This window comes from Salvelinus namaycush, chromosome 23 (assembly GCF_016432855.1).
Source record: "Salvelinus namaycush isolate Seneca chromosome 23, SaNama_1.0, whole genome shotgun sequence".
Taxonomy (NCBI): Eukaryota; Metazoa; Chordata; class Actinopteri; order Salmoniformes; family Salmonidae; genus Salvelinus; species Salvelinus namaycush.
In genome coordinates this window covers 12,920,493-12,929,659 of record NC_052329.1, presented here as the reverse complement: position 1 = coordinate 12,929,659, position 9,167 = coordinate 12,920,493, and the positions used below count along the sequence as shown (strand labels likewise).

General features: G+C 40.3%; 2 long non-coding RNA genes across 2 annotated transcripts; both read right to left on the bottom strand.

The window, feature by feature from the left end:
* Window positions 1–2,796: 2,796 nt before the first annotated feature.
* On the bottom strand, window positions 2,797–5,033 carry LOC120018893. Its single transcript, XR_005472273.1, has 4 exons — window positions 4,861–5,033; window positions 3,466–4,648; window positions 3,170–3,384; window positions 2,797–2,944 (listed from the first exon to the last, which is right to left on the bottom strand). It is a non-coding gene; the product is annotated as an uncharacterized LOC120018893 (long non-coding RNA).
* A 943-nt stretch (window positions 5,034–5,976) lies between these two features.
* Window positions 5,977–6,988, bottom strand: LOC120018723. The gene is made up of 3 exons (XR_005472243.1): window positions 6,896–6,988; window positions 6,375–6,503; window positions 5,977–6,125 (listed from the first exon to the last, which is right to left on the bottom strand). It is a non-coding gene; the product is annotated as an uncharacterized LOC120018723 (long non-coding RNA).
* Between the last annotated feature and the right edge of the window lie 2,179 nt (window positions 6,989–9,167).

Here is a 9,167-nt window from a genome sequence, read left to right as displayed (position 1 = left end):
AGCTACATTATTAATGCTACGTTTGTAAAGTAAACAAGTGCAGGCGTTAAATTAACGTCTTCATGAGCTAAATTAACGCCTACACGCGTCAAATAAGCGTGTGCAAATGTGCTTGTAGTCGGTTCAACATGTGCTAAATAAACGGCTGCAAACGGTCCTGCACACTTGTCAAGTTAACGCCTACAGATGCTAAATATACACCTACACACGCTAATTTAACGCGTTCTTAATATGCTAATTTTACTAGGCAATTTCCCTAGCTCCTCCTTTCAACCAGATTTCACAGTTTTAAGGAACTTCATTTTCCACTGCAAGCAGAGTTTGAACCTTTACAAGGTAACTTTGAAATTTGTTGTTACTGAATCGTAACGTTTATCAGCTAGTTTACAGTGGAAGGATCTGTTTCTCATCACTGGCTATAAAATTCAGCTAACATTAATCTAGCACCAGGATCAGCAGTGTTTAGCATAAGCTAAATCAGATATTTTGCTAGCTAATTTAGCTAACTTCGGTAGCCTCGAACCCCGGCCATATATCATAAGTTAGTTAGCCTCAAACTCAGTGAACGGCACCGTCTTGTGTTTTATTAAAAACCCTGCTGAAAAAAACATGTAAACTATAACAGCCACGGAAACACATTGGACTGTGTTAATACTATCAAGGTAAATTCATTTACATACTAGCAAGATTGTTGCTTGTATGCAGGGCCAGGCATACATAGATTAGACAACGGAGATGCTCAAAATCCTGGTAGTACTCGATTTCTGGACTATTGTCTTTATTTTGCTTTATCATTGACTTAAGACAAGCTACCTAAATGTGACTTGTCGGCTAGTACTGAAGCAGGACATGTTTTTGAGTTACGTTTTTAGCCCAAAGCCTTGTATTTAAGCAAAACAACTTATTCAGCCTGACTGGCTTTCATTTAAATGCTAGCGTTAGCCGCGCTAGCTCGCGATTAGCATGAAGACAGAAAAGCTCACAAAGCAAATTTGGCTAGTGACAACCTTGTAAAACCTTTGCTAACATCTAACGTTACATGTCAGCTTTCAAACAGAGTAGACTAATGTGCACGTTCAACTTTTTGAATATATTCCATCGAAGCTTAGTAGGGTAATTAATTAACTTCAGGCATATACCCAGTACTGCTTCAAAGGAATAGAGTTCCCATTCCTTCCGCTTTATTTTCACACAATTGTGTCTAGCAGAAGGGAACCATGAAGCGGAGCTTGGAATGGGCAAGGAGGAGGCTGATAAAGTAGCAGAGAAGACCTGATTCATCAAGTATCAATTAATTTAGGTGATTCTCACCTGGTTGGCATGCATGCACAACGACAAGGTATGCAACATTAAGCCCAATCAAATATCCAATGTTATTAAAACATGTATCCCAATTTACAGTCAAGCAACGTTTTTCAGTTGTGTTAATGTTATGAACTACAATCTATGGTTCTTGGAGTCAATGTATCAATTGAAAGTGACTACAATTAGACATTTTAAAACTGTGCCAGTAAAGATGACAAAGTAATCTGCTCTTATGGTTCTGTTTAAATTTTTTCAGACACTTCAATCTGACACTCTTGTTAATGTTTGACGTTAGGCAAAACATCTTCAGCCACGGTAGGACGGAGTGTCTGTGGTTGTACCAGGAAAGGACATTAGAAGTTAGGTCCCCATGATATCGAAGCTTCTTACCGTCTCCACTGCAGCCCAGTCGATATCGATTTTTTTAAAAACTGGATCAATAGATTGTACAACTCCAGTTTGCCTATTGTCCCAACAAATGTCAATTATACATTTTTACATACGTTAGAGTGCATTTTCTTTTATAGCTTTGCGTTCAACACCATCCTTACCCACAAACTGATTAGCAGGCTCTGGGTGTAAATCCTGTAATAAATTAGATTTTTTACATTATAAGAATGTGTATCCCCAGAATGGACCTGACACTACCATGGTACACATGAAGGAGCTGTGGGACCTGACAATGGTGATAGGACAAGTCTCAGCATAAGCAAAACAAAGTAGATGGGATAATGGTCAAGTATCACCATCTACTGTACATTGACATGGAGATGATCAGCAGCTGCAAGTTCCTGGGCACCCTGATATCCTTTTCTGCCCTCAGTTACTTCACTCAAAGTCCCACTTGTGCTTCTCCACTACCCTCAAACTTGCTGCACCACGACCTATGTACCAACTACAGTGTCTTATTGCCATAACACATGTAAATGAAATGTCCATATTTACTGTAAGATGTATTTATTGTAACAGTCCCTTGACATAACTACTTTGCATAATGCTCAGTTTACCCACTAAGAACTTTTTTTTGCTGATTCACAAACCTGTCGGAAACTTTCATAATATAAATTATTTTGGGACACATCAATTAACATTGGCTGCAGTATTCCGAACTTACTAGGTGGTCATGCAATAAACGTTTTGGATAATTCCCCTTAAATGAATTCTTTAAATCAAATCAAGTTGTCTGTCACATGCGCCAAACAACAGGTGTAGTAGACCTTACAGTGAAATGCTTACTTACAAGCCCTTAACCAACAATGCAGTGACAAAAAAAAGTAAATCATTTAAGAGCATCAGTAAAATAACAATAGTGAGGCTATATACAGGGGGAGTACCGTTACAGAGAATGTGCGGGGGCACTGGTTAGTCGAGTTAATATATACATATAGGTAGAGATATTAAAGTGACTGCATAGATAGAGTAGCAGCAAATAGTCTGGTAGCCATTTGATTAAATGTTCAGTAGTCTTATGGCTTGGGGGTAGAATCTGTTTAGAAGCCTCTTGGACCTAGACTTGGCGGTTTGCCGTGCGGTTGCAGAGAACTGTAGCTGTGGCTCCACTGGCAATCCCAGCCTAGGAATGCTGAAGCCCCTGATGTGAAAATGAAAACCTCCATGGTTAAAGGGTATGTGTTCCCCTCTGAAAAAAGGAAAGGTGGGGACATTAAATTCCATAAGTAACACTTGTTGGAGAACACAATACTCTTAAGTGAAAGTGGTTTGGGATTTAATTTATCTATTACATTCTTAGGGGGCCCATGGAAGAATAAGGCTACAAAATGCTGTCCCACAGTTGTGAGAGTGATTAGGTGATGTTTTACTGATGTGAGCCGTGTTACTTCAATGATCATGGTTTGCATCGAACCTTCCACCTCCAGAAGTCAGTCCCTCCAGAAACAATGACTCTTCTCTCTCTATTGCTCTTTGATTGGTACCAGGTGGGCAGCGCTCTGCTTTGAAGAGGGAAGCTATGTCTTTGGCCAAAAGAGGTTTCTCAGCGTAGATGAAAAGCCTCTGAAGAGGCTTGAGTGTCTATTCATGTAAGGCAGGAGACCTAGACACTCCAGACCCTCTTTGAATCTATAAAGTAAAAAAAAGTCGATGAATTTGCCCTGAAGAATTTAACTAAACTTGAGATTCCTTAGATATATGGAAACTCACTACTCAAGAGGATCCCGTATCCTGCTTTCTAAGTAGAACTTTGTGGCTGACTCCACCAGGGCATCCCTCTCCAATGTACGAATGTATTGCACTGGACCCAACATGACCACTTCCTGTGCCTCGTCAACAGTGCTAACTGGATCTTAGATTGTTTATTGAACTGTGTTTTGGGACAAATTAGCAAAACAATAAACTGATTATCACTACCCTTAAAGATTGACTGCCAACAAAAATAAACCAAATCCATGTGGAAAAGTGAACTATAACCCAAAATGTTATCAAACTTAGTGCAAATTAACAGTAACATAACATCCACCACAGTATAAAGTACTTACCTTCTCCAACTTCTCGCTGAAGTCATATTCCACAATTTCTTTCAGTTCTGGCACAGGAGGTTTTAGGCCAAACACTTGACTGTATAGCCTCTCTGAAAAAATGTGGCTCTACACCCCCATGTACCAGACAGACAGCAATCATGCGGCACACCTGCTTGTATACGCTATCAGAGTGCAGTCACACAGAAGACGTACAGTAAATAAAGGACACATTACATACAAAAATCAAATGTCTTACTCAAGTCATATATATTGCCATAAACAAACGTGTCTTTGTTGGTGTAAAAGTGTAACTCACCTTGAGAGTTGCAAGAAAGGCATTTTTGTCAATCAGGTCCCTCAAATATTGCAGAGGAATGAATGGCACTCATTAGCAGCTGGAGAAATTCTCTTGAGGGACCACCCTCATCAGCTGCCCCTTTTCCGTAAGCATCCCTAAAAACCATGTCTATTTTTGCCTCCGGATTAAAGGGGGCTCTCTTAAAGCCTCTCATTGCACAATCATAAATGTTGTCCCTCATCACGTTCATTTGGTTGGCATCTCTTTATTTTCAGCAGTGTTTGGAGGTCAACACCAAAGAGAGACATTCAGAATAACAAAGTTCAGATACTTCCCACAATTCATCTGTAATAAGACATTTAATTATTTACAGGGATGACTTACTCATTGTCATCACCAACATCAACAGAAGAGTTTGGTGAAGGTGGGTGACAAGCCTCATGGAATGGTGGAGGGGAGGCCACAGGAAGTGGTATAGGTGGAGGGGAGGCCACAAGAAGTGGTGCAGAAGATGGGGTGCCACAGGAATAGGTGCTGCCACAAGTGTAGCCTCGTTTGTAGAAGTAGTCTGTAAAAGGTCATTTAAAGGCTTATACATTTCAAAAACATGGAGAAAGCAATAAAGCTGTCAAACAATGTGATTGCGTTCTGAAAGTGATTTACAGACAGAATGTAGCCGCATGCATCACTCACTATAGAATGTAATCAATGTGTTGGTCAAGAAGACCTTAAGGATGCATGTAGCTCTATCTATTAAATAATACTTTCAATATGTATTACATTCAACAAGCAGACGGTGTTGTTTCCTCCTCCATGGTCCGTCCTAACTCTGGAGGGAACGCCATGTCTGGAGACAGCATTCATCAAGCAATCCATGACAGTACTGCTGCGATTGTTGCTGGAAGCACGGAGAAATACAACGAGGCGGCTGTACCCATCAATGCCACTATGAAGTATCCTCCACCTAAATCAGAAAACAGCACTGGTTGATACAAAAGCTGAACACATGAAATATACAAACATCACCCTCCTCCTTTACCACTTAGATGCTGCATCGGGTTCCTGCAGTATATAACAAAGCAGCAGACCAGATATTAAATTAACATCTAAAATGTGGAACAATGTTAATGAATCAAGAGGACAGACTCCTGTTGTTCACACTTAGGCACAAATACTTTGTTCCAACCGTTTTTGCCTCAGTATGTCCTCAATATAAGCATGTTTGTTAATTTCATGATGCAGATATTCTATCGATCACAGAAGTAGCAGGAACACAATAAAACAATTATTATCCACCTGACTGACATATTGGGCCATTGCTTGCTAAACTGAACTGTTAGTTGTTGATGAACAATGAGTTGTACAACTTCTCACCAGTGATATAGATAATTGTGTCTATCACAAAGATACATCTACCTTATCAGTTTGTGGTTTCCATCAAGGTGCCATAACGAGTTTAGTCCAGCAACACGGTATGACCTTCTATGTAGCCTCTGCGACATGGCTCTGAGGGCAGCCGCTCTCGGGTTACCACGAATCATGCTGTCCCTCACTCTGCGTCTCTGCTCCCGGATTCCCAATGCCCTTAATTGTGCTCGAACAGCCTCCAGTCCAAGTTTGTCGTTCCCAGCCACCAAGTCTTTAATCTTTTCATCCAGAGCCAAGTCTGACATGACAGAATATAATGGTGCATGTGACAAATTGAATTGTCTGGGAAAACATTTGTAACAATGGACAGGGATAAGGGTAATGTATATCATCATAGTCATTTTAAAGTCCTGTCTTGATAGTAGTCATTCTAAATTGTTTTATTGGTAAGAATAGGGAAAACCATGCATCTAAAGTCTGTAGTTTATAGCATTTCGCCCAAGAACAACTGACCTTAGACGACGTTTGAGTGTTGATCGGGACATGTTGAATATCAGCCATCTGAGACACACTGAAAGCACAGGACATCAGAAACCTCAGTTGCTCTTGAGTGATGGCATAACAAGATGCACCTCTAGCTCCTCTCCAAGTCCGAGGAGCCCGGTAACCGGAACTGGCTGTAACAATAATACACTGCGTTTAGGCTACTTAATGTATTGTCACACCGCCCGCCCCCCTCATTCCAAAAACACTTTAAAATTATAGTAACTGTCACAAATTGTGGCCAAGTAATGTTTTTATAATATTGGATTTTAAAGCCAAGACATAAATGGAAATGTTGACCAAGAACAAATACAATGGGCAGCAGAAGGAAGAGTGAAAAAAACAACAGTAAACCCAACCACACCCACTACAATGCTGCTTACCTTGTTGTGCATGCCAGCCAGACAAACGCACTTCCTGAATGAACTGAGATACTTGATCAATTGGATCATCTGCTGAAGCATCATTGATCAGCCTCCCCCTAGCCCAGGCTCCTCTGCATGGTTTCCATTCTGCAAAACGACAGTTTTGTGAAAATAGAGAACATAGGACTGCAATTCTTGTTAAAAGTGCCATAGTACTAACGTTAACGTTCCTGGTTCTGAAGTTGTTAATTTCTGCATTATAGGCTTAGATTAAATATTAAAATTTCAAAGGGTATTCAAAAGTAATATCTGTGCTGTTGGAAAGCTGGTATGTTGTCGATATTAGCAAAGTTTTTGCAGGGTTGTCTTAGGTCAAATGAGCTTTAAGTGAGTTTTGTAAATGTTTTCATGCTAATCGCGAGCTAGCACGGCTAAGGCTAGGTGGCATTGCAATTATAGCTAGCCAGCCTGAAAATACAAAAAAATGCCTAAAAAGACAAAAACATGTTTCACGTCAGTACTCCTCGACAATAAATCACCTTTATGTAGTTAGCAGGGCTGTAAAAATGTTACAAGACTGCGCCGTTCACTGCGGCAATGGCCGGGGTGTGCGGATCAACTTTAGGATTAATAATAGTGTAATGAAACAGCAGGGGGCAGGTCTCGAACCCTCGACCTTCTAGCCCAAGGTCCGGCGCGCTATCGACTGTGTCGCAAAAGCATGCTCGTGCGGCAGACTCGATTTCCGCGCTTATAAACCTAGGGTCGTTACACTAGTATTTAAAAAATAATCAACCTTGTTAACGTGGACTCAAGGGCATCAAGTCCAGGATTATCAGAGAGCAGAAGCCAAGTGCAGTCATTTAGGGTCTGTTTACAGCGGATAAGGAAGTTCCATCTCGCCATCTTCAATTGGGGTGTTGTTGCATCAAACTGACTACACTGATTATTGAAACCTGGTTGAAAGGAGGAGCTATGGAAATTGGCTAGTAAAATGTGCATATTAAGGAACGCGTTAAATTAGCGTGTGTAGGTGTATTTTTTAGCAGCTGTAGGCGTTAACTTGACGTGTGCAGGACCGCTTGCAGCCGTTTATTTAGCACATGTTGAACCCCTGCAAGCACATTTGCGTGTGTTGATTTGATGCGTGCAGGCGTTAATTTAACGCATGCACCTGTTTACTTTACAAACGTAGCATTAAAAATATCACGTTTTGACCACGTGCTTTAAGACCCAAGCGGCGTTCCATACACCTGGGCCTGGGGGATTCTCACCTGGGGGTTTCATTTGGAGTATCGTGTATGCTTTGGATGAAGTGGCGTCAGTGAGTCACGAGCTGGTCTTATTCTGATGTATGTCCGCGGAACAGAAGAAGCGTGCTTTGCGCCTCAAACAGATTTTTGAATGTTTTCATTATGGATTACCGAAGCAGGGCGCCTGTCTGAGGGGTTATCTCTGTGGGTTTTATTTTTTTATTTAACCTTTATTTAACCAGGTAGGCCAATTGAGAACAATTTCTCATTTACAACTGCGACCAGGCCAAGATAAAGCAAAGACCGAGGTAAAGCCAGTTTCAGGTTGGATATTCGACGGATATTCGCCAGTAGTTTTCCTTACGGCCACCAACAGCAGTTAGGGACCGTCAACATAGTGACAAATCACATTTTTCTAATTTCAATAGCTCTTTAACCATTACTCCTAAAACTTTCAAAACTGGTTGTAGCTAACCCGATGGCATAGACACACATTGCACACACTTTTTTTTGTCGATTTACATCTCACACTATTTAAAATTATTTATTTACATTTTTGAATTTCAATAGCTCATTGGTCATGTGACCTAGTGACTTCAAACAAGGTTCAGAATGTCCACTGACTACCCTTCTATATTGCACACCCTTTAGTTTGTCCATTTTCATCTCACATGATTTTACATACATTTTTCAATATTTAAAATTTCAATAGCTCCTTGGTCATGTGACCTACTGACTTCAAACAAGGTTCAGAATGTCCACTCAGTGGGCCTACACATTGCACACACTTTAGTTTGTCCATTTCCATCTCACAAGATTTTACATTAATCTTTCAAACATGTAACATTTCAATAGCTCCTTGGTCATGTGACCTACTGACTTCAAACAAGGTTCAGAATGTCCACTGACTATGCCTTCATATCACACACTCTGATGTTTGTCTACTTTCATCTCATGCTATTAGACTTAAATATGTAAGCTTTGCAGGCCTTCATTTTACATGGGTGTTAATTTTTTGGGGGGCAGGTTAACAAATGTTCCAGCCTCACAATAACTATCTTTCACATGGACACTGAAAAGATCCGCAAATGGCTGTATGTGGTATGGATCAAGGACAGGAGAGGTGATGGAACAGAGGTTCTTAAAGGAAGGCGCACAGGTAGGCCTCATGAAAACAATGTTTCATATGCTCTTTTTAATCACAGTAATAGGCAGGGATTTGTCAGTCAGTGAGCTTGATAACGTGAAATAATAATTTTCATCACTTTCATTTACTGTACATTAACACAAATCCTTCTACGCAGTTTACATAACCTGATAATGACTTGATAGTTGAGTGCATTCACAACAAGCCACCTGCAGACAACGTACAAAATGCTATAGTGCATTTGAGGGTTCCTTTTTCTGATGATAAATTGTTATTTGATGCATGGCCTACTATTTCTAACTGGAAAAATAAATTCCTATGTATTTAGTGTAACACCAAAATGTATAACATTCCAACCACAACTACACTTTCAAACTAGTTTTTTTCCTGTGCAGTGATCAACTTACATTT